General features: G+C 43.1%; 1 protein-coding gene across 7 annotated transcripts in view; it reads right to left on the minus strand.

The window, feature by feature from the left end:
- Nucleotides 1-26,884, minus strand: part of OSBPL5 (oxysterol binding protein like 5) — a 179,705-nt gene that overhangs the window by 70,604 nt on the left and 82,217 nt on the right. Inside the window, exon 1 of one of the 7 annotated variants that reach the window (XM_065682814.1) lies at nucleotides 9,308-9,407. The exons of the other annotated variants lie outside the window; for them this stretch is intronic. The gene's annotated coding sequence lies outside the window, so the exon portion shown is untranslated. Of the gene's footprint in view, nucleotides 1-9,307; nucleotides 9,408-26,884 lie in introns of those variants that run through there. 7 annotated transcript variants of the gene reach the window in all.

Raw genomic sequence — 26,884 nt, forward strand, 5'->3', positions numbered from 1 at the left:
CCTCCTGTGAGCAAACACCAGCCTATCACTAAAGCCATGCTGTGTTTGGGAAAGGGATCACTGCAACCTTATGGCTTAGAAATGGGCATTGTAGTAAGTATTAAATATACGATCCTCATGTGTTTTTTGTCTTAAAACACTTGCAATTTTCTCTGTAAACATTACGCTAGAGATTTTTTACAACTAAGAATATTGAGCGGATCACTGAAATGAATGCTTAATGATTTTTACATCCAACTCCTCTGCCCTTTAAAGTGTACATTTTTATATGCAGAAGGCTATTAATTTAACAAAGCATATTAAATTTCCCACGAGCACTGAGGGGCTTCTCCTGACTTAGCAATTTCACTGGTCTTTCCCCTTGCCAACTGCATAGATCATACCTCATTTGCTGTAATTACAACTAGTATATCAACCTTAATTATTTCCCTGGTAACGGCAAGTGCGTGCAGAGTTGCAGGTTTTACCCATACTACGAGAAGAATGAGGAAATTCCCAGCACTCAGAGAAGGACAGGAGAGAGCACCTTTCCTGCAGACCTTTGTCTTAGTCCCTTACTTTCTTTACAGTAAATCATACTTCGCATAATCTCCTTTAGGCCTTGATTTTGGAAGTCGTCTCTACTGAGTCAAGTTCATGCAAAGGTATTGAAGCACCAATCTACGCAGGAAGGTAAGGTGTTTTCTTTGAATCCTCTTCAGCCCTTTAATCCCATGTTCTAATATATTCAACTGAAGACAACCAAAAGATAAATCACAGTTGTTTAGCATACATCAAGCACCTGAATGCTTATCCATCTCACTGAATTTGTATTCAAAGTTTACCATTATTTGTTACTGATATCTCTCGTCAGCATTCATTTAAGCAGTCAAAAAGTTAAAAAGCCAAAATGCAGATTAGCAAAGACTCGCCATCAAACCATAATGTACAATCAAGCACATGTACAATATATAGGAAGAAATATGCCATCAAAGATCGCAACTGATCTCCTAATGCAGTGATCATAACACACAAGCCAAGAAATTCCAGTAAGGATCCATCTTGAAACAAACTCAGGAACCAGATCCCTGCCTCTAAATTTATTTGTATTTATTTATTTATATATTTATATACTTGTTTAAATTAAAGTTTCATACAGGTGACACAAGGATTCATGTGCCTGTCACAGCTGCTTCTCTGCAGAGAACTCAAGAGGCTGTGGAGATACATTTACATCAAAATTAAGTTATTTAAGCATAATTAAGCACAACTCAGGCACACATACATAAATTACCTTTGAGGTAGCTAGCTGGAGTAGGGTTGATGGTGTGGGCTACAGTAGTAAGGCACACAAGGCAGGCTAGAAATTATACGTGAGAAATCAGGCAAACACCACATAGCCAGATCATTCTGAAATCCATGCTGATGTCTGCTACTGAGCAAGCCTGTTCAAGTATTCAGGTAAGCAGATATAAGCCACCATCACACCCCTCTTGCAGTACAGACCATCCCCGAATCCCTGCTGCTTGTGCTGCAGGTGTGGGCACAGCTCCCAGCCAGCCCGCAGCAGTTTGGCAATGCATGGCCAAGCCAAAAGGCAACACTCCCTTTGACTTCCACAGGTGCGAGGCTCATGCACAGAGGCACAGTATGAGGTTAGGCACCAAAACTCAGTGTCAGAAGCTTTGTGCTAATTAAGGAATCAAGCACATGTTTCTGAATTTCAATACAAATAATATTGGGCCTGAAGATAAAAACATCAATATATGACTCAAAAAATCTCCACCTGAAATGCAGATTTAAAGTGCTCTGTTTCCTTTTTATTGCAATTATTAATAGTGATAGCTCATCCACCAGTGACATTTTTTATTTGAGGCACACTGTGAACAGAGTGTCTCCAAGCCTGAGCATCAGGAAGCACGTTTCTGAGCCCTCTGAACAGTATTCACAAGTTGCATAAAGGTAAACCACATCCACGTCTGACACATTGAGCTTTCCAGTAATTATTTGTAACTCAGTACACACTCTACTTGGGGAAGTGATACCCCACAGCCCCCGTGCCCTCAAGTTTTATGCACACTAATTGCTAGTAATACCCTCTGCTGACTTTCCATAAAATCCTTTTAAACTGTAGCTGCCTACTTAGGGAAACAGTTTTTTAATAACCCCATTGTTACAGTGCTACCTTAGGGGCTAGAGAACCCAGGCTATGGTAAGGGTCACCCTGATGGAGTCACTGTGACAGGCTTTTGGGAAGAGGGATTCTGGTCCCACATAGAACCTGCCATCCCCACTACCTGCAGGAGGGCTCCAATGGGCATGGCCCTTTGCAGGGGTAACAGGAGTTGGGATAAACCCAGAGCAGTGAGGGAAATGTGGTATCAGGTACATGGAAACATAAACAAGAAATTCATTTAGTTGTTTTAGTTAAAGCTATCACAGATTTAAAGCCATGACAAGAACGCATTGCTTTGGACAGGTGTTGCAGCTAAGTCATCTGCAAGCAGGCCACATCTTCAAGGTCAATTCTTGCCTTGATATGTTCTTTAAAAAGAACATACTAAAAAGCATGATTACAGCCTTATTCCACTATCTAAATCCCATAATGAGATCATATTCCCTTTTAATGGAAGGATCCTACTTCAGGCTTTAATGACATTTAAAAAAACCCACAGATGACTGCAAGCCTCACTGATGGTTTTCTATGATATCCACCTCTGCCTTTATATAATTACATCTAAAAAAGATTGTGCCTTGGGGCTACACTCCCACCACACCATTACTAGGAAATACCAAGCTAATTTTAAGACCCACTTTCATGCTGGATAGTGTCCTCCTGATATTATTGTCTTGTTTGTGAAACACTGTACCCTTGTAACAAAGTGAAAACCAGATTTCTGTCTCAAGCCCTCTTGAGCCACTTTCAGACTCAGGCTCAGAAGGGAACTTCACTGTTGCAGTAAGGCAAAGCTAACGGCAGGAAAGGATGTTTACAAACCAACTTCCAACAGAGAAAATAACTGCTGTTCAATTTCACAAAGATTTTCCAGAATCAGTTCCAGAGTTTTTACGTCATGAGCACCAACCATCCCAAACACAAAGAACAAAATGGACAATCCTAAATGCCAAGAATTTTAGTTTAGAAATATACTTCTACCTTGACACCCTGTATAAGCACAAACTGTATGTCCATCCAATGGCTCTGACACCAAGCCCACTAAATTATCGCCGACCTGGCTCATCTGCTTCTGAAGAATAACGCAGTGATGGAGAAATGACCACATTCCATGGTGCTCCATTCATGCAGAATTTTCTGCTCCTCTATTTTCGTGTTTCTCCTATCAGTTTCAGGCAGGCTCTGTAAACCTCAGGGGCTTTCACAAGAAGGGCTGAATAAACAACACCAAATAAGTTTTAAGGAAGTGCATCTATTTTCGGAAAGATCCTTGTATGCCCGTTTAGCTTTTCAGACTTTTGGGCACTAGTATCCAAGATCTGCTGTACAGTGTTTTAAATTTAACATCCACCTACACTTCCTCTGCTATAGCCACGCTCCCTGAAATTCTACAGGAAATTAATGTTCTGTGTGTTTTAGCATAAACTTCACTGTTTCTCAGAGACAAAAGCATCAAGCTCTTCCTAGAACAATAGTTAAGAGATGGCACTGCAGTTATTTTGGTCCTAGGTTTTTAATTAAAAATCTCTGTGGGAGGAAGGAAACTAGACAACCCACAAAGAGCATTTAGGGTGGAATTTATGCTGTGTTAAATGAGCCCAAAGGACTCAAACCGCGCACAGGCTGATGCAGCACACACAATGAAACCCACTCTCAGCCACAGCTCTCAAGCCAAAAACCTTTCTGTGCCTACCTCAGTCCTTCCTTCCCTCCCAGTTTATCCATGACTTATCAGTGAAAATAAGGGGATAGGACAAACTCTTTGCACTGGCACTTTCCTTTGATTCAGCCGGAGGGAGCTTTAGGCAGGCAGGTGAATGAACACAAGCTCATCATACAAATTTAACCGTGCATTTGTCTTTGCTGATCTCCTCTTACTTGTTCAAATAATACTATCCCAGTATTTTTGCCATTGACTACTCTTCTACTTGTACAGCTGTCCCACTACCAGATGCAGCCTATATGTGCCAGGTATAACCCAGAAAGAAACTGTCTGCACCGTGAGGGTGGTGAAACACTGCAACCCAAAGGCTGCCCAGAGAAGCTGTAGCTGCCCCATCCCTGGCAGTGTTCAAGGCCAGGTTGGATGCGGCTTTGCGCAACCTGGTCTAGTGGAAGGTGTCCCTGTGCATGGCAGGGGAGTTGGAACGAGATGATCTTTCAGATCCCTTCCAACCCAAACCATTCTGTGATTCTATGATAGCTCAAGCCCTGAAGAATCCAGGCTCCTGATCTCATAGGCAGCAAACCTGACAATATAGCTCTTATGAAAATACGACAAATCTGAAAGCCACAGAATTCAGAAAGAGGACTCTTCTCATCACTTTAAAGCTCACCTATACTTACACTGGCTTTTTTTGTCACTGACAGATCTGAGCAAAAATAAAAAGAAAAAAAGTAACCCAAACTGAAACAAAACAGTACTGTTTGGCTGCAACCCCTTCTTGCTACAAGTGCTGGCAACTGAAAATACAAGGGAGATCAAAAGCCCCTGGCTGGAGACCTGGGAGTTCCCAGCTGGGGAAAGTGAGGAAAGCACTAGCCACAGCACAACACAAACACAAGGATGTTCAAGCCTGCTCCAGCATTGCCACAAGGGAGGGAGGAGACTACAGAGGAGGATATGGAAAACAAGGGGCACCTGCGGACCCCCGTGTATAGATTTATGGATGACACTGACCTTCAACAGATCTATGTCAAAAGTGTAAAGATGGCTTTAAACAAACAGAACCCCCACCTCCCACACAAACATGAGCTGAGACCTGGCACAGAAGGAAGATCAGGTCCTCAGCATCCAGACTGACTGTAATTGAAAGGAAGCCAGACACAATGCAGCTGATTCATGGCATTTTCTTTATCACGGCACTAAGAGCAGCCATACAATTCTTTCCAACAGAGACTGCAGCAATTTATCACAGGGAGACAGGAGTTAGCAGGAAACACTCCCATTATCTCTGCTACAAAAAGGAAATGGCAAGGAGAACGGCTAAAAGGTGACAGACAGTTTTTACAAGGCCGGACTTCAACCCAGCTCCTGGCTGACCAGCTCATCTTTTCCACAGCAGAAAACAAGTGGTAAGTTAAGCATCAGCTGCGTAGGTCTTACAAAAGGAGTTACAGTTGCCACACTATGACTTTAGAAGAGAAACAAACCCAGACAAATGCAACTATTTAAATAGCAACCCTGCTGGTTTGTGGCCTCTTTAGCAGGGTGATGCTGACTTACAGTGGTGAGTGCAGGCACCCAACAGGTAGAAGGGAGGCAATCTCAGAAAGACCTGCAACACTGTAAGAAGGGGGTAGAGGAGAACAAGAGCCCATGCTGCTTGCTGGCAACCACTTGGTCTGTGTTACAACAGTAGGCTTCAAAGTGGTTGATGCTTACAAGTTTCAAATGTAGAACAGTTTATAAACACAAGAGCCCAGATGGAAAAGATCTGAAAAGTTTGGGAGGGTAATGAGGGACAAAATAAACAAATATCTCCAAAATGAAGTAAGGAAGCACTTAAAATGACAGAAGGCTAGATGGTCTGTACAGACATCGTGGTGCCTCTAAAAGGTACAAAACCTTCACCATCCCATGGCTGTGCACACATAGTGAATTCCCCTACAGGGCAGAAACACAGGCTGCTATTACCAGCTGCCAGTAATAAATATTATTGCTCAACCATTAGCAATTGGCACAGCAAATAAACGTGCTAGGGGCTGTACACATAATATGTAATTGTCCCTGCCTCAGAATGCATATTCGGTTTCTAACCATCTCAGGCATCACTTGGACCCAAACATATTTGCTGAAGAGCAACAGACCACACTAGCTAATGTCTGAGTGTAGCAGGGAAAACTAAAAAGCATAACATTATGATTTCTTCCCCTTGATCAGGTGAGCTCATTCAGTGTTTTACCCAGCAAAACTAATTTTCCACTGCAGTCATCTCTTCACCTTTAGGGAAATGTATAAACACAGATATTAAAGGCTTCTGTCCTATGCAGCTCACAATATATCACCACAGATACCAGTGATGCAGTTGCTGTAAGGATGATTGGGTGTTTTATAATGAACAATTTCATAGCTGGTTAAAAGTGGAGCCGACAAGACAATAAAAAGGAGTTTTTCAAAACTGCTCACCAATGGATTCTGTGGACTCCTGTGGGAGTAGGGCTGAGCTGATATTGCTTCTGTCTTTCAATCTCATGTAAACTGTCCCAACCGCAAGCCTTGCTGCCAAGAACTGCAGGCAAGGACCTGTCTGATGCCTCTGCCTCTCCTTCGAGGGCTGCCAATGTTGCTGGACTCTTTAAGGAGAAAGATCAGCTGCTGACAGCCTGCGGCTCCCACCAGATGCAAACAGAGCACGCAAAACCTGTGAGTCAGCTCAGGAAGAGAAGTAACATAAACCAGCAAAAGCACAGTCAGAGATCACTTTCCTCCTAGAATGAAGCAGCAAAGACCAGGGCAAGCTGGATGTTAGGCTGGGTTACTGCAGATTTGTCCAAGGTCAGTTGCTTGCTCTTGGTGACCACATGCCAGTTTTACTGAGTGACTGACTACTGCCCACCTGTGCCACTGTGACAGCCCCCTGCAGCACCCACCTGCAGCCCCAGCTTCCAGGCAAGAGCCCATCCTGCTCTCAGGAGCCACCTCCACCACTATCATCAGTGTCATGGGGAACTGACGAGCTTGGGAAAAAAAGGGTGAAGTTTTCCTTCCTGCTCTGTGAAACAAGCCTCCTGCAGTTCAGAAAGCTGTTTCGGAAGCAGTGCTCAGGCTGGAGGTAACAAAGTTGAGAAATGCAGCATTGAAATGGCACTCACAATAAGCAAAGGCGAGAATTAAATGATATGGAGGTGACACTAATTCATAGGAGGAAACTATTAGGTTCCGTGAAGATTTATTTCCTTCAACAGCCCAGCAAGTTGTGCCAACAAGCAGCACAGTAAAGTGTTCCTCCCAGCACAGCTTTGCAGTCCCCTAACAGCACCAGCTTCTCCTCCCCACAGATTCCTCCACCTCACCATCAGCTGCCTTAAAATAACCTCTTATCTTGCAGAAGAAAAGGATCATATCCATTATTTACTCTGTGGTAGAAGAAAACCCGAAAGTTTTAGTTAGGTCTCACGCTTTCAGTCACCTGTCAGTTATGTGCCACTGAGATAGTTTCTCTCCAGAAGACCCCAGCCTGTTGGTGGCACTGCCTTCCCCAAAATTACTCTGAATACTAACTATTTCCCATACAAAATGTATTTCTCCTTTGCCTGCAAACATCAAGAGTCTTTCCTACATGATTCTTGCTACAAGGCAAGATTGGTAGAAGGCACATGCCAATCATCTAGATTAGCATTAGTACTGAGAAAAACCCCTCGATAAACCATGATACTCAAGATGATGGTATCTGATTGGCATTTGTTTGAAGTTTCTGTACCTCCTGCTTGTTGATCTCTGGACTGCCCCTGCCCTACCCTGCCAAAGACTGAGGTAGATGACCACAGATATGAATGCCGAGTATTTCACAGCCACCAGGCACTCACTTTTCACTGGTGCAAGTGGCTTTTCAGGACCCAGATTTTCAGCATTGCTAGAACACCTCTGTGTTTCCCTGGCAGCTCAAAGGCACTTCCAAGTAAGAATACTGGAATTTTTATCTCTGCCATGGTCCTCTTACATTACCAAAATTCTGCAAATAAATACAAAGGTCAGCAGTCTGAAAGTGAATAAAGTCTTACGTCCTTTATTTAAAAATAAACTATAGCCATGACTCACATGACTCAGTCAGGACTTTATAGCCAACACATGACCAGTTCTTAGTTTCGTAAATGTGAATACATAATGACAGCAATATTTGGTCTTTCCACTGTATGTCCAGTCACAGAGACAAGATTATAAATAATGGCATATTTAACACTCGCTTGTCAAGCAGTTATAGAGGCAGAGGCAGCCTGCAGACCAAGACTTGTTCTTTACATGATTTTGCACCAGTTCACCCACGTTAAATTGCAAACATTATTTGCCAGTATATTTCTGCCAATACAATGAAAGTGTGGATGCAGTCATAGCCAAATAAAAGTGCTCTATACTGGAATAGCTTGTTCTCCGTTACCACAGGGGAACAAGCTACACTGGTATAAGCATGTTAATACTGGCATAACTGATTTCACACTAGGGAAGGGTTATATCAGTTACAGAACAGTAGTTAAAAGCAGTGCAACTTGTTTACATAGGCAAGACCTAATTTTGTAGAGGATTTGCTCCAGATCTTGAAATGACTACTAAAACTCCTAATTCCTCACACAGTTTAGACACAGAGCAGAATTGGGCTGATCACGGTTTTAGATGAATAAAATATAACGCAAATCAACAAAGGTCACTGAATAATAGCAACAACAGGAGGAAGCACACTTTCATGTGGGCTCTCACTAATAAAGCCAGTTATATACAGGAGACTCCATCCCTCTAGGCAGGTGAGAAATTATCAACATTGTTTCGCAGGAAAGGGCAGCAAAATGACCAACCTTGTTATATCACACCAAATTCCTGAAACTGTCAACTGATGAAGCAAATCATAGGATGCCACTGCCGTAGCAGCTTCTAGCAGAATTCAAGCCTCAAGGGAGCTGAGTGACAGTGGTGCTTTTGAGCAGAGAGGCAGAAATGCAAATCGTGTGTTCAAGTACTTCTAAATCCATTATAGATGACTCCTGTCAGTCAACAGTTCCCAAAATACTACTGCATTTGTATGAGTCTGTGTCCAGCCTCAGAGGCACAGGGACAGAAACAAAGAACAGGAAACTGAAATGAGAAATGAAGAGAGGAGGGCAAGTAGAAAACTAGAAACTGAAAGGTGTAAAGAAAGAGACTGTGTGAAGGGAGTATTTTAAAGAGCTATAGGAAAGTAGGGAGGCTGGCATCAGCCCTGGGAAGGGGGGGAAAAGGCCACTCACCACAGCACTCGCTGTCTCAGACGGCAATCACTCTCCCACTGACACCTGCATTCAACGCCACCATCCCTTGCCCAGACCCACAATGTGCTCTGAAGCGGTCTGGTCCCCTCCCAAATGCTACTACACTCCTCCAAGCCGCAGATCAGCACTGGACCCAGAGAAGACACTGCACACAAAGCCTGTGTTCCAGGGGCACATGGCAATGAAACATACCTCCCACACGCTGCCAGCACACTGCTTGCGATCCCAGCTCCTGCTTGGAAAAGCACAGAGACTCTAACCATGGGCACTGTGGAGGAAAATCCTGAAAAGAAGCGCAGCCTGATTCAACCCAGGGATATGTCCAAAGAAAGCCTTAGACAATAGCCCTGGTGGGTGTGATCTGCCACTGTTCCTCAGGGGAAGTTTAAACTGCAATGCCCATCGACAGTAATTTAGTTGTCAGCACTGTTAACAGTTTCAGTGCTGATCAAAGCAGCTGGGCTGTGCTGAGAAAATTAGAACTAGTTGCAGACACTTATCAAAGGGTGCCAGCAATGAATAAACTGCAACTCTGTGACAGACTCTATTCCTGTCATGCATAATCTCCCGCACCCTTTCTGTTTCTTTTTAGTGGCTTCTTGGCACAGATGTGATTGGTGATTCTTCACTGTGCAATTAGAAGGGAAATAAAACCCAACACAAAACAGTTCACTTTTTTCTGTAATTAATCTGTGAGGAATAAAGTAAATCCTTGCAAAAGTAGGCTGGTGATGGTGGAAGTCACTCTGCATTCTGTACAGGGCTCAGATACACCCAAGTTTGACAAAGATTTCCCAGGTGATGCAGCTTAGCACAGTACAAGCATCATTCCCTAAGCTGCACAGAGCCTGAAGATGCCAGGCAGAGACAGGTTTGCCAAGCACAGGCACAGACATCAGGCACACTAGCTCAGCAGTACTGCTTTAGCTTTAAAAATAGTCCAGTAGATGTTGCTAGTTACGGTATCCCATAGTGATCATACACATATTACAGTGGATAAGCATGCTTAACTACAGCCCTGCTTTTTCCTGCATCACTCTGCACCTGGAAAATAGCCACATGTTTTTTTCCTTCATGGCTTTTCCCAATATTGCTAAATTAAGTGACAGGCACAAAACACACACCTCAGCCAAACCTTGCACCCGAGCCTATTTGTGTTGCTCGTTCTGCACACCATGTGCTCTTCCCTGGCCCTCATGCTCTCACTGTGAAGGAAGAGTCCTGCAAACAACATTTATATCTGCTGGTGTCACCAGCTGCAGTGTATCAGCCAATGTCTTTTTCTACACAGTTTTACAGTGACTTGTCTGGGTTTGTGTCAGATCATACTCCTCCAACACATCTGGCATGGTATATAAACAACACTAACTAAAAAGCTTTGGAAGAACTCGCACTTGTTGCACTTATATCTATCTCATGAATAACTGATATTCAAAATGATAGAAAATTAAGATGACAGTGAAAACAGTACGAAGCCAGCATTTCCAAGGTACTTTACTCCTTCAGCGTACTGTGCAAACAAGGATTAAAATGTATGCACAAATACCACCTTCTGCACTTGACAGTCCATGGTTTGCTGAAGCCACAGTATCTGATGAGACATGAAGATCTTTCATTAGATCCGAAATTCCACTGATCAGAGACACTGCTGCTGTGCAAAACTGTTGAAACCCCCGTGGGAGGCAATGCTCATGTGTCAGGCAGCATTAACACCTCCGGGATCCTAATGCTGCTGTGCCTTGGAGAAAGTGCTATACTCCAGTGAGGCCCCGTGCAAGGAGCGATGATGCCAAGGCCAGGGGTCTGCTGCCCCTCTCCTATGAGGGGCTGGGGGAACCAGGGCACCCAGAGACATTGCCTCTGTGTCTTAGGGTAGCCAAGCAGGAGAGGAACCATGTGGGGTGCACACTGTGCAGAAAGAAGTCCAGCCGCATTTAAGAGGGCAGAGAACTCCTGCAGTAAATTCTGGCAGTAAATAACAGAAAGAGTGGAAAGTAACTTTTTTTTCTACTGCATGCACCAGAGTGGGTCTGGGCAGGGGGAAGAGTAAATCCACCCAGTGCATCTGGGGTCTAGAAGCCAGTGTTCAGACATGTTTCTTGCATTTTCAGACAGCTATTAAAGGAGCCCAATGTGGTTGGGTACTATGAGCTGAAAGAAAAAACTGGGATGAATTTGAAGAGAAAGTCTCACAAGCAACTACCATGGCAAGGGGCCTGATGTCTCCATCCAGGGGAAGGGATGAAGGCAGGCTCCTGCTGGAAAGAGCACCCTGAGGCCAGTTGGAAGGCACAGGGGATTTTTGAGTCCACATGAGACAAGGAGCTGCCAGGAATACTTTTGTCTGGGAAAAAAGATTTGATGGTCTCTGCAGGTCCCTTACAGCCCTATGTTTCCTTTGGTTTGTAATTTCCCCACTTTTATCACCCAGCGCTACAAAGTTAAGTCAGTCTTTCAGCACTTGCTCAGGCTGTTCGGCATTTGCAGCAACAACAGCAAATCCAGCAGTGCTGTGACCAGTCTCTTCTGAAAGAGAGTGGGCAATTTCTGAACAGATGGATGCAGTGGCATCTCTAAGCAATCCCTTCTCTGTATCGAACCACTAAATGTCACAGGAACCTGGAGGCTCCTCACAAAAAGTTCTGGACTATAGTCTGCCCTTGAGAGCCACAAGACTTGCTAGCTGTATGCAAGGCACAACAATCCGGAGATGAGTGCCACTGCCTCATTTGTGAGCAATGGCACATCTACCTCTGCCGTTTCAGCCACACCAAAACAAGAAGAAATCCTCAAATTTCTTCACAGGATGAAGCTATTATACCTCCCTTCTAACATGTCCTGCCTCTTCCTTGCGCAGCCTAGTTCAGAATTAATGCCATAACAAAACTCCTTCTGCAGACTGGTATGTGGTTGTTCTCTCTCTAGCTCGTACCACTCAGCTGGACTTGGGTCTGTGGTGACTTGCTTGGGTATAGTGCGGACAGGATCGGTCTAAATGCTTCCTGTTCTTAAAGAGACTTGCTCGAAAGTCATTTTCCACGTGCCTGGTAATCACATTCCCACTGTTTCTGTCTTTGTTTATGCTCCATTTCTGCCAAGTAACAGCTTCCTTCCCATACTTGGAAGAACAGATCTGGGTCTCCACACTTAACACCAGGTGATTTTCCTTACAAGTTTGGCTGTTTGCTTTCCTAAAAAAGCAGGGCAAACACCTTAATCTTAAAAAAAAAAAAAAGTCAACAGTCAAAATGACCACTGTTAAACACAGTTAGAAAAAGGCCAAGTAGCACAGGCAGCCTTGTGTTGCTAAATTACCAATGTAAAACCAGATCTTAGAGCAGACTCTCACATTTATATCTCTTTGAATTCTGATGCCTGCAACAAACCAATGGCCTGATCGATTTGCAACTAGAAAACAATGGAGCTAGCACCTGGATTGTGCAAGTAGGTTCAGCAAAGAAGCTGCTTTCAAAGACACTACAAGTTGGAAAGAGGCTTGTTAACTTGTCTAGGAATATCTCGGCATGATCCCATCCCTGAGTTTATGCTGGCCCTTTTCCTTTGGGCATTACTTACTTGGCCAAAGACAATGCCCAAGTAACATAAACCACAGCTTCTTCCTATGACTGAAGGCCCAAGGCCATCTCCCTTTGTATCTTCTGATTTCCTGCAAAAAAAGGCACACCTTTTCCCTTCAAATCCCTCTAAATCACAAAGCAGGCAGGCAGCCCTTAACCCTCTTCTGGCCAGTCAGCAGAACAGTTGCTGAGGCAGACTGCCTATATCCTCCAGCCCTCCAGCTTCAGAAGCCTTTGGCCATCCCAATGCCAGCCCAGGGCAAAGATGCCATGAGGTCTTCTCTACCAGCTCTGGCAAAGATGTCCTAGCAAAAATGAGCCTACCAGGCCTTCTGATTGTACAGTCTCCATGGTGTGTTTCTAGCTCTAAAAAAAACCCAGCAACCCAAATAAAAAATTAAAAAAAAAAGATTCTTTCTTATTTTGGACCTGAAATCTTCTTGAAATATCACTGAGGTGACAGAGATTTGGGCTTTGCACTTTTCTGTGGTCACAGACTGCAAACACACACGTATTGACACAAAAGAAACATGCCAGGCTCTACAATGCTGCTTTTCCATTAAGCACTTCCAGATGTGCTTTGTCACTGCTTCCAGACTCCCCATTAACTGCACATTTTGGAATGACACAGGCCCTTGATTTCTAGTAAGTAGAAGATTAAACCATTTTGCATTCAGAACTTTGTTAAAGAAAGAGCTTTTGGTTCTAAATTGCTGTTCTCATTCTTACAAAATCTTTCATGCTGCACCTTCTCATGCTATTTTCAAACTAAAGCTATTTTAAAAAACAAATATAATCCATCTGTTTTCTTAAACTGCTTCCACAATGACCTGTAAACCGGGCCAAATCTTAGACAGTTCCCTATCATACTATACAAAAATACAATGTAGAAACTAACATTTAAATGTTTCAGAAAATACATGCTTTGTTGCTATGGTTTAAGGCAATTCTATAGGTTGCACCAGTGGCTTTATCTGTAGAGCAGCCAAACTGATCTCTTGCCATCTCCCTAATTCCACACACTCATCTCAAGCCTCTCATATACCTGAAGTGGCTGATGTAATTTTTATTTGCCATTCAGATATATCAAGACAACCATAGGTATAAAAATGCCAACAGCTTCAGCAGTAACAGCATTTCACACAAGAAATCTTATCCCAGTTCTCTCATGTAGTCCTATTTCTCCCAGTTGTGTGTGGTAATAACTGGCTTCTGTGGCTTCACTGCAGTCACTCCTGATATACACTGGTGACATGGAAATTGGCGTGCAGACATGGCAGCACGGTGCCATGCAGCCAAGCACACCTGGAAACCCTAAAACACCACCCGGGAGAGTAAGCAACTCTGGGAAGGCTTCCTCACACCTTCACTGTTGAGGAACCCACAGATTAGAGGGAGTAGCCTGGAGATATGCCAATTCTCCCTATTATGCTAACAGTCCTACATGCTAAAGAGCATCTTTTGCCTAAGTATCACCCTTTTCTGTCTGCAAATTACTAGGGCTACAGGAAGTGGGTTGACAGTATGAGGCATGGTTGCTGCTTTATGAAAAGTACAGCTTTGATGAGATGCTGCTTTTCACCAGCAAAGCTGCTGCTGCCATCCATTTAGCTCATGCAAAGAAAGCAACCTTTCTAAATCACAACACTTTTATTCCTGAAGCATAATAGAACTAGCAACAGCACCAAATCCATAACCAGGTCTGAAAAGGTGGGTGTGGGCTTTTCCGTGAATGCAATCCCCTGAAACAACACAGATTCAGAACTTGTCTCATTTGTAGTGTTAGTATCAATTACACAACACGGGAACTTCCCTGCCACCACCAATACCGATGCATGTGATGCTTTGCTATTTTGCTACAGAGCTGACTTCCAGAAGAGCCGTATTCTCCTGCCTCCACAGGGGCTCCACTGTGCCCAAGCACCAAAATACTGTAGTAACAGGGTAGAAAAGTGAGAAAAAGCAAGGCGTTATGCGCTATCAGCAGCGGAAGGATCAGATGAGAGAGGTACCATCTTGGAGATTCACAGACAGACCCTTGAAGATAACTTTAAAAAAAAAAAAAAAAACCAAAACCAAACAGGAGAGAGTGAAAGAATTACAGCCATTATTTCCTGCAGTTCAAATAATCCAGCATCCCAGGAGTCAGATGTGCAAGGACAGCCAGGGAAGCATCTGAAAATAAAAGTTATAAAAAATAAGAGAGAAGTCTCAAATGGCAGCAATGGGGGAGAGCTAAGAGCAACAAGAATATGTTCATCACCCATCCCTCTAGCCAAATTACTCTTCTCAGGATGTTTCTGGTTGACAGGCTAACCTTGGAAAGACGTTTTTTACATTCTCTGTGCCTGTTTCTGGGAACATGGCAATGAGAAATAAGCCTGCTAGAAAGTATGGGTAGGTCTGGGCCTTTGGACCCTCATTTGGGAGAAAATGTAAACCTTTTTCTAAATATGTGATTAGGTCCCATGATCCCGGAAGAAGCAAGAAGATAGCTAATGTGTGTTTATGAATCTTGCCACATCTGATGGCTGCTTCCAAACTCTCCATTAACAACCTGGTAAGTGTCCAGTAACAGGTGGTTTTCCAGGCTTAGGACACTGAGGAAATGTGCACTATTGTAATGATATTCCCAAATGACGTGATGTAGTTGAGATGGGATTTGTGCTTGCCGCTCATTTCGCTTGAATCACTGCCATGCTGCCAATAAATGATAGTGCTTTGGGTTTGGGGGTTATTCTTTTTCCTTAGTTTAATAAACGAAAGTTGCAAGGAGAAGTCTTTTTTGTGAAGGCAGACTGCTAATCTGCAGAGAATTAGAAAAGAACAGGAGAGAATTTGTCTTTGAAGAGCAAAAGACACCACACAACAGTGAACCAAGATGCAGTTTCATGCCCACAAAAACCAGCAGAGCTCTTTTGACAGGCTGGAAGGTACTGAGAGTCCAGTGATGCACCCCACAAGGACTCACTCTCACACAGAAACCTCTGCAGCATCTGGCCCAGTCTTTAAGAACTACAGCAGTGGAGTCAATTCACAGTAAGAACTGTGTTGCTCTAGCAGTGCTGCCCTACAAAGATCCCCATGTTGGGGGCAAACAGGGGGGAAGTAGATGGGCAAAAGTCCAACTAACACAATTGCTGTCAGCAGGAAAAAGAAGAGGAGAACTGGCAACCCCAAGAGCTGCCTAGTTGAGAACTGGAGGAAAAGGGCTTTGGCTGGGAAAGTTCAGTGAACCATGGGCAAAGGGGTCACTAAATGAAGCAAACTGGGTCCTCACTCTTTCAAAATCAGAGCAAAGGCTACTGGGACCCATTTCAGAGTCCACTGCTCCCCAGCGCAAAGTGAACACAGGACAAGGGTGCTGATCACCCACCCAAGCCCCCCTTTTCTGCTGCTGGCAGCCACAGGGCACAACAGGAGGTTTAGATCAAAAAACTGTATTTGACAAAACATGTGCAGGCTGCTACAGGGCAAAGTAAACTTTCTAAACATACTAAATTATCATTATTATGTGCAATCCTGAATTGTTTGTTGTAACTTCAGTTACTAAAATAGGTAGGAAAAAAAATGTCCCTTAGTTGTATACCTACTGTGACAACCAGCAAACAAGAGGGACAAAAAGGAAATTGGTTTTCCTCGTGGCTAAACATGCAAGAGCTGAACTCCAACTAACTTCTGCAGTTAAGAAGGCAGAATGAAAATGTGTTGTATGATAAATTGCGACCCTGCCTTCTCAGCAGTGTCAGTCTGCATCCACGGAACAGCACATCTCTCCACCTTTGAAGGAGTTGTTCCAAATCAATCGCTCATTTGCAAAAAGTGTAACTGCACCCACAGCTTTTTCAGATCCACACTTAGTGCCTGGTGACAACATGGTTTGTTCTAAGTACTCCCTTATAGTAGCATACCACAGAGGACTGCGGACAAGAAACAGGGCCACTGAGAATGAAACAGCACAAAAAAAGGCTTTTCTTGTTAAGATTTATTCAGATTTAATGAATTCCAGTGAAAGAAAATGTATCCAAACCTTCAGAAATTCAGTTTTCAAAAGTTCAAAAGCTTAGGGTTTTATATCAGAGAACAAGACAGACTGAAGTAATTTTGATGTCTCTTAACATGACTTTGACACTCCTTTACACAATAGAAAAGACATACTTCAGACTACACAACTTGTTCAGTGGTCAGTATTTTCAGCACAGCCCATGCTGACTAGTTGAATGTATCGGGCACTTACATTAAACTGCCCATTAGGCTTACTGCAACTACTTAAAGATAAGTTTATTGTCTGGAACTACGTAAAGATATGGTGTTTCATTAAAGTAGGAAGGAAGGCACACCCATAGAAAGTAAACAAGCGTGTATTTTCCAAAACTCTTGTTTTCATTCTGGTTTTCTACACAAACATTTTGCATTGTAGCTTAAAATGAAGCCAGAACCACAAGACTACATACAAGATGACTGATGTGTCAGCTTTTGTATCCAGCTGTAAGAAATCAGAGTCAGAAACTGCCTGTTCTCCTCCCTATCCACAAACCCTTTTGCTTTAATGCTTTCAGATCTACAAGGTTTTGCTCATAAAACAGCTCCCAAAAAGATGTTATAGGAATGGTAAGAAAGCCAACAATGAAGCCAGATGAAGTGAACAACAGGGAGAGTCAAAAACCTCAGTAAAGGTCACTTTAAATACCATTATCTCTACTGGTAAAGGACGTACCAGACATGTGGAGCCAGATCCACAGCTGATGAACTGACTTTGATTCAAGTGAGGCTATTTACGCAAAGTCTTTTTTTGTTTAGCAGAGCAGGATCTGTTTGAGAGGACAACCATGAGGCTCCAGTCTGTCTTTGAAGAGCTAACATAACATTTCATGCTACAGATAGCTGAGTATCATGTGTTTCATTGGCTTCTGGTTTTAAACTGTGCTCCCGTGGTTAAGCAGAGCAGCTGCACTGCAAGGAGAGAATGACTTGAAACCCAAGAGAGCTGCCAGTGCTTGCACTCCAGACAGGAGAGTGCTGTATGTGCCTGCGGCTCAGGAGTACCACACGTAGCAGCTAACTCTGAAAGAATGAAGACACTCAAGCTTGATCCCTGTGATTTAGAAAACAGCCTTTCCCTCAAAAGTATGGACGCCCAAAGGAAGGACCTCCAGCCCTAAGCCTGTTCTCAGCCTCAAAGGGCACGTTTCTAAATCTAAAGCAAGGAAAAGTGCTCGGAAGTGTTTCTGACAGAATATGCCATTAAAAAAATAGCAACATTAATGTTGTCAAAGGACTTTTTTTTCTCTGAAACCACGCCTGTTATAGTCTCTTCTGCCAAGACAAATAATTTTTGCAGCTGTGCCCTCAGTGACTCAGAGATGTGCTGAGTCTCCAGACTTGTCCCATCAGTGGCTCAGTGGCAGCATGGGCAAGAAGGGGAGATCACCTCAAGAAGACAGGAAACCAGGACAGACATGATTGAGCCAGGTTGGCTTCTGGAGTATTTTGGCTTATATTAAACAGAGTGAATACATCAGTGAATGCAAAACCAGACTGTAAGCTGTGATCCCATAGTTGGAACATGATGGTGGAGGAAGGACAATACAAATGTCCTTCCTTTGCAGCTCACTGTGTTGATCAGAAGGTGACCACAACAAGCACGATACAAGACCTGTGTAGTCCTCTTGCCTGCTACTCTTGGTCTGGCATTTTACAGCTTTTCTAAGCGGACTGAGTTCACAGATTGTCATTATTTGGGTTAGGGTCTGACAGCAGGAGAAACATTGCACGCAAAGTGCTTCCCTGTGGGGAAAGACAAGAAAGTGGCTAACTGAGAACCTGCTGGTAAGAATGAATCAAGAAATAAAACAAGCCAAGTACACATTTAATTCCTTAAAATCTGGTTTCAAGTCCTGAGTTCACAGCTGGTGATCCCCAGGTCAGGATTTCCAGAGATGTTAAATGGGCCTAGGAGGTCCACATGCCCATTCTAAGCTTAGGACCATAGCATGACAACTGCTGCTTTGTAGGACTATGACACTGAGGTGGTGCTTGGTGAAAGCCAAACCTGCAAAAAAGCAGCAATAAAAGCGGCTGAAACGCATTCAGACGCAGGCAGGACGAGTTGGGCTGACACTATCACACTTCTCACAGCCAAGGCCTTCACCTCCATCTTAAGCAATCTGGGTAACAGCTGCCACTGACAGCACAACAAAGGTGTTACAATGTGGACGAAGTTGGACCCAAAAGTAAGCAGAGACTGTTTTTTGCTTAGATTTCTATGTGATAACGTCCACCAGATCCTAATGGTTCCGTGTCAGACAGATCCAACATAATCAAATAGAAGCTCTCCACAACTGCACACACAAACATCCATATATATACATCAGTACATATATACACACACATTTATGAATTCAACACAGTACTCATATCCTCACAGAAAGGCAAGAAAATCTACCCTCAATAATATGCTGCAGTGACGGTGTCTTAACTGATTGCTATTTCAAGTCGCTGTCACTGGAAAAGATTTATATCCCTATCATTGTGCCTGCCCGTGCAATTAGTCTGTCTTTGTGCCAAATTACATTAATGGACATAGAATGGAAAATTTGCATTTAAAAAAAAATTGTTCACAAGAAAAAAAATAACCTGTGTAGATACATTACCTATAACAAAAGAGAAAGCTCAAGACTGAGAAAGTTTAGTGCTATAGTTCCCTGCATAAAAAGCATCAGAAAATTCCAATTACTACCTCTCAACTGTTGCATATAAATTTTTTTTGCCTATAAACAAAAAATAGCACAGATCACTGCAAGTTAATCTGGAAGCTAAAAGTACAGATTAGTTTATGTTGTGTGAAGAAGCATAGTTAAGCTTATGGACATGCATTCAAAGTAACTTGGAAGTGACAGAATCAAGCAAGAAAAATCAATCATGACTGAAAAAAAAAATTATCCTTTAGAAGAGCTTAATATCAATTGGTAGGTTCCTCCAGGAAACTAAAATAGGAAATTCTCCTGTCATGCACAAGATGGACAAGTGCTACTGAGATATGGAGGTGCAGGCACCTTCTGGTGGTCCACAGGAGGCTCTGCATCTCAGCTGTACCCAGTCATGCACACCACAAAGGAATCAAAGCAAAAATGAACAGTCAAGTCCCCTGCAACTTTCCAGAGGAGCACTCCAACAAAGCTACTCAGCATGACTGAGGATCTGACCCCAAACTCTGACTGCTCCATATTACACTGCACAGACTGTAAATGAAATATTTATGCATTCATTTCATAGGAAATACGTTACAAAAATTAAATACATCAGAACTGTGGAAAGCACTAGGTATTCATTCTCCTAAATAGCTAAATTTCGCTGAATGAAGCAGCAGATTGCTGTTAATACTGCGATCTCCATCTGGGAGCACTACACAATAACCTTCCAGTCACTTAGCTGGCAAAAGCTCCTCTTTGATCCTTACAGCAAGGCATTGAAGGTATCTGGTCTTAAATGAACTCACTGCTAGGATTTTCGTGACAAGAAAAGAGCTTCCCTCTTCCTCCCACAACTCACCTCACAGTCCTTATATGACATTCACACAAAACAGAGCCTTGGCTTCAGAAAAACACATCTTACTGGCATCTCACCAGCTCCATGTGCTGAGCTGACTTTTGTCAAAGCAGGAGAAAATTTCACAGCAACTTTGCTTGATCAAACCACTCAGCTCAATGAAACACTGCAGGAGTTAACCAACCCAGGCATCTTCATCAGAGCAAATAAAACAATATTATAAATGCAGCTACTTCCAAAGAGCGATACATCAGGTATCTGAGAGCCAGACTGGCAGATGCCATTTACATCCTTCATCAAATGTAAGACAGGTACAGCATTTCAGCAAAAGCAGAAAAACGTGTCAGGATGAATATACCAGTTCTTTCAGAAAGCATCAGGATTCAGATTCTGCCCTAATGAAATCTGGAACCACTGTGCACCGTAAAATCCACCCAGGTTCCTTTTCCAGGACAGCCTGAGTCCATGCACCTAAGTTAAGAGCAGAGCAGTGGTTCCTAAGCTGCCACAACTGGGCACTGCTCCATTGAAATCACAACTCATTTTTCAGCAGGGAGTTCTTTCTACAAATGTTCACTGAAAAAATGAGGTGATCCCACTGGAAACATTCCTCTGCAAGAGAAATCCTTTTTAATAGGGACCAATCTGTAATAATCTCCCACACAGTGAATAACGCTCCACAGATAGCCTGACTGATCAGAATAGGTGATTATTGTAAGTAAGGTACTACTCACAGTAAGCAAAGGTGATTAAAAGTCTGTTTCTTTCTGGTTATCACAAAGAGGTAGCCTTCTTCTATTGCATATATGAGACTAATGGCATGTAAGGATCTGACTCATGTTTTAGGTGTGTCTTACCTTCAGAAAGACTGTTATACAAAAAAAAAAAAAAAAACCCCAAAAAAACCCAACAAAAAAGAAAAAGTGTATTTTTACCTTGTATACAGCACGGATACAGTGCCTTTAGTGAAGCAGGGAATGCAGTTCCTGTGCCCTCTGCTTTACACACAAACAGGCTGAACACATGGCAGCCTGCCACAAGTGTTTGCTGATGAACACACTAACAGTAAGTTTCAAATAATCTAAAATGAGCATCAAACATGTTAAGAACCCATCCTGGAACCCATACTTCCTGATGCTTTCACACCAAACAGCAGTCCACGTCCTGCCCTACGCAGCTGCTTACCTGTTCTCCTGCACAGTGCCCTAAAGTGGTCTGAGAGCAGAACAAGTATCCTGTGTAAGTGGCCACAACAACTTTTACAGGACATTGAAGTGATTAACACCATCACTTTGCAGAAAAGTAATGTTTTTGCACATACTGTCCTAAATATTTCCATTACTAACCTATTACTATGCAGTACAAAAGGAGTTGAATGAAATGAACTCCTGCAATACTCCCCAAATTTCTCAATGGCATGATATTACTGATGTTTCCAGAAACAACATGAAGTCGAAAATAAAACCAAACACTTCACTTTAACTTTCTATTACAAGAAAAAAAAAAATAAATCTCCCACTTCTGCTTTTTCTCAGCTCTGTTCTGAGCACTTCAGCTTTGTTTGCTCCAGAACATTTTGAGTGTAACCACACTCAGGACAGGTTAGACGGGCTACTCAGCACTGATGTTGAATATCCAGATGACCATACATGTGCATCACCCTGTCATACAGATATGATGGTCCTGTGGATGTAACATGGGATTGGAAGTTACAAATAAAAACCCAAACCCTACACCTTCTGCATTTGTGCTTTCCAGTTCTTATTTAAACTGCACAAACATGTAGGGTGGGGACTTTCACTCTTCCTGTTGGGCAATACATGAAACATTGGATTTCTGATCTCATCAGAAGTCTTGATGTTCGACTTGTTAGACTTGTAGATCTGACAATGGGTGTTATTGCAAAGAAAGACAACCCTGCACGGACACCTTTATTTGGAAGAGCATCTTTTTGAAGATGTGTTCACCACTCAAAATGACCAGCCAGGTAGTGATTCCTTACAGTCATTTTTCAAATACAGTGGGCTTTCCAAGCAAAGACAAGCTAAGGTGTGCCAGCAGCTCAGCTCTTCATTTCCCTCCCTTCTTCCTCCTACCATAAGCTGTCACATGCCACACAACGTAAGGCTTTACTAACAGTCCTTTCTTCGCACTCACCCTACTATTTGGCAGCAATCCACATCCCCAGTTCTCAGGCTGCTCCGTTCACAAATGAAAGTATAAATCTTGGACTGAAAAGACAAATCCCTTAAACTGGAAAAAGAGTTGAAACTATTAGCAGGTGGAATATAGTGGACTCAGGATGCATCTTATGCCTGGAAGAATAGGATTAACAATATGACTGATGGAAAACTGCTCTGCAAATCCCTGACAGACAACTCCAGCCGCAGTGGAACTAAGGAGCAAAAAGGCTATCGCTCCAGCCTGCAGAGAGAGCACAATATCAACAAAATGATACCCAGGCTTTTCAAGCAGACATCTGCTAGGAGCAGACTAGGACCCAAGGCAGATAACCAGTACTAACACACATGGACTAATAATAAACCCAGTTATACACCAGAACTCAGAAGCCTAGTTTTGATGATAGCTAATGGCAAATTCAACCCCAGAGTAGTCATGGCAGCTTTCTGGTTGCCATAAATCATGCCTCACTTGCAGCAGACTCCAGAGAACTGTACATCCAGTAGCTAAGTATTCTAGCAGTGCTCTCTTCTTCCAGGAGGAATCTTATTGCTGGTGGTTACGTTGCCCAACTCCTGGTAACCTATTACTGCTCCTAAATTAGGAAATTAGTCTCTCTATTTTTAATGGAAAGAGAGAGGCTTCCGCCAAGAGTGACTCAAAACCACAGCCTCTCTTAGGAGGAGACTAGCATTCATACACTCTTAGAGCAGACACTGAAGTCAGACACCTAAAGGTAGTATGTGAAAACACTCATTGAAACTCATTTGCATTCTGCTCACATAAGTTCTTTTTTGGGAAGGAAGCACTACTTTTGGCTACACAATTTTTGCCCCTAAACAGCTATTTAAAGTATCTTTGTACCTGTCTGCCACTGAAGTACCCATGTAGAGATGCACCTGGGTCAAGGCTGTGTTACTATTTCCAAGATAGGCTGCAGGAGCATGTAGAAGCCTCATGCACAAATGGAAATATTAGGGGAGAAGGAGAGAATTCCAAGTTTGGAGGATTTCAAGATTTGCAACTTGTGACCTGCAGTAGAACTCAGAGCAGCAGGCAAGACTGTACCATTTGAGAAATGCCACTGCACTGCAGTGACTCTTGATATATGCCGCACAGCATAAACACAAGATGCAATCCAAGACCATTACCACCATGTCTCTCTGTGGCTGTATAGCACTTGGCTGTGCTTGCTGCCTTTATTTTCAGAAGTACAACCAAAACTATCCCTGAATACCAGCAGATCATCATACAGATGCACCTGCCCCAGAAGACTTCCATTTGGTAGGTACACAGCAATGCCAGCTGATACATTTTCCATCTGAATACTTCTTTCAAACAGGGCGACAATCTCTGCTGTGTTCCACAACCTCTGCCAACAGCCACACAAAGCTACAAGTTCACTTAGAAGAGCACAACCCATTTGTTGGGCTTTCTGAAGCTGTATCACTCACTGTTGTCTTTAATCTACTGCACCTGGCAGAGAGGGCCAATTAACTATCGTTATGGTGCCTTTTTGCTAAGGGCTGCAAGAAAAAGCAAATGACCACTTAAGGCAGCATTCATTATGGAGAAGTGAGAGACGTGTAAGAAAATTATGTGAGGTGGTTATTAACTGATTAATGTGTTACCTTCCATTCCGGGCAGAAAGAGATTTTTAAAAGTCCTGTAATACATTTCTTTCCCATGCCTCTGCCTAAAGCAAGACTGAGTGTACTCAGGTCATGCCTGGCTGGTATTTCTCCAGGATGCAATTAAAGACCCCCAGGGAGGAAAACTGCACAACTTTTCCTTCACAGCCTCTTCCAAGAATTCATCGTCTCTACAATTACAAGGTTTTTCCTAATGCTTCATTTGACTCATTTATTTACACCGAGAACAAGAGTGCCATGGGTAGCGGTAGAAAAACTTAATAACATCACTATAATGGCTTACAATTAAAATTATCCAAGACTTCTCAGTAGAAGACTTCTACTCCACTGAATTTCAACTACTTGTGTTGAAAGTCAGTATGTCATTCACCTGCCTTAGGGCTGGTTTAAAGGGTACTTCAACCAGACATAATCAGTGATTTCTGTGAATGAGTAGAGATACAATGTATTGAGCACACTAGCCAGAGACCTTCCCTTGGAAAATCTCAGCATGGAAACCCTCCCTTGACACACACATACCTCCCAGCTCTCCCACTTACAAGCAGGAACTTAAAAATACAGCCTAGCCCTTCTCCTATGGAGAAGTACCAAAATTTGGCTAAGCTTTGTCTTTTCATTCCAGCCTTCCATCACACAACTGCAGGGGCTCAGGAGTCAACTGTTGGCGCAGCCACTTCACAAGTGAAAGAAGGTCAAATCAATGGCAGCTGAACTTTGCTCACATGGCAGCAGACACATAACAAGCCATAAACAGTTCAGAAACACACACAAGTTGGATAAGGGACTCATCTTCCAAAACGAGTCTTTCCAGCGATCAACTGGGAGCCTGGCCTTGGCACACTGAAGGCTGGATGTGTACTGAAGATCAGTAACAGAGTAGATACAGGGGAAGATGCAACTGGAACTGAGTCTACGAGAACACAGTGTAAGACCTACTGCTATTCACTCTGAGCTTGGTGGCAACCTCCTAATAATCTCAATGGAGCAGAAGCTGGTTCCCAGTACTTTATTCACAATCTGCCCTTCCATCTCTTCTGTGATCCCTCCAGTTCAAAGATGAGGTACCCTGGCAAGACAAGGCAGCAAATGTATGTATGTAATCTGTCTGCAAACAATGGAGTACTGCAGCCCTGAGTGCTGCCATGTGTCTCTCTTCATGGGTATAAAGTTTGTAAAATAATAGATGAATCAAGCTGAACACATAACACACTCCAATCTACAACTGTAAACTCAACCTCACAGATGCCTGATACGCCATTAAATCCCACTCTAATTACTTTTTCCCATTGCTTTCCATCACAATATATATAAAATGGACCCTCACTGTCACATTGCCTGGAGGGTTCATTCTATGCAAGCAGGAAGCTTTTCACACCTTCATGGGAAGGAGCATGAATCACACCAGCATTTTTCAAAGTGACCACTTAGGAAGAGGTTCTCAATATGCAGTCACTCAGTGAAAGGGAAACAAATAGACCGTTAAATAGGTTAGCAGCAGCCTTGGGAACAGGTAAGAAGATTTAGGGAAAAAAAAAAAAATCAACCAAACCCTTTGATCTTCTATGGTGTAATTAACCATAATATAGCAACATACAAGTAAAGAGAGGAAGAACAGCCAGCACAGAACCCCTACAGAAATTCAGTACCTGGTGATACTGTCATCTATCTTGCCTATATGAAATCTTGTGTGACAGTTTGCATCTTAGGGGGTTCTAGCAAAGATACAGCATTTAAAGAGGGCATTCAGCAATGACTTCATTCAACTTGGACTAATCTCCAAATCTTTTTTTCATTCCTGATTTTACATTGATGAGCAACTTCATTTCTATGATCATTCCTTTTAGTTCCATCTACACCTATATGTGAATCTAACACGTTACTTGTCTATCTCTACAGGTCTCTGCACATATTAAGTTCTCTTTTTCCACTTCGCTACTGCAGGAATAATTTTAAATGACAGAAAAGAACCCTATTCAGACTGTGTCTGAGACAGAGGAGGGAGTCCACTTGGCCAGTCTTTCAAACTAAAACTCCGTCAAACTAAAAAAAAATGGAAAACCTCAAGTGCTTTCCTCCCTAACAGACCTATTCACACTAGTGACATTACCCAAGTGTGCAGATGTTTGCAAAAGGGGGCTTGTCACTATAAGCTTCCCACACACATCTGCATACAAAAGCATAAGCCAACGAGTGTGCTATTTGACACCTCTCATATACACATAACAGCACATTCAGGGGCCTTTGAATGCATGAGAGCTGAAATAAGCACAGCTGTGCTTGGACTCCAGCATTATCCTGGAGAATCTGGCTGCTCATGGCTTGTACAGGTGTACTATTCAATGGGTAAAAATCTGGCTGGATGGCATAGCCCAAAGAGTGGCGGTGAATGGAGCTAAACACAGTTGGTAGCCAGTCACAAGTGATGTTCCCCAGGGCTCAGGATTGGTGCCAGTTCTGTTCAATATCTTTAGCAAGACAAGTGAATAGATTGCACTCTCTCCAAGCCTGCAGACAACACTAATCTAGGCGGGAGTGTTGATCTGTTTTGAGGACAGAGGGATCTGGGCAGGCTGGCTCAATGGGCTGAGGCCAGTGGTACAAGGTTCAACAGTGCTCTGTGCTGGGTCCTGTGCTTGGGTCACAACAACCCCATGCAACACTACAAGTTTAGGAATGAGTGGCTGGAAAACTACCCCAGGGGGAAAAGGACCTGGGGGTGCTGGTCAGCAGCCAGATGAGTACGGGCCAGCAGTGTGCCCAGCTGGCCAAGAAGGTCAATAGCATCCTGGCTTGTATCAGAAATAGTGTGG

This window comes from Lathamus discolor, chromosome 6 (genome assembly GCF_037157495.1).
Source record: "Lathamus discolor isolate bLatDis1 chromosome 6, bLatDis1.hap1, whole genome shotgun sequence".
Classification (NCBI taxonomy): Eukaryota; Metazoa; Chordata; class Aves; order Psittaciformes; family Psittacidae; genus Lathamus; species Lathamus discolor.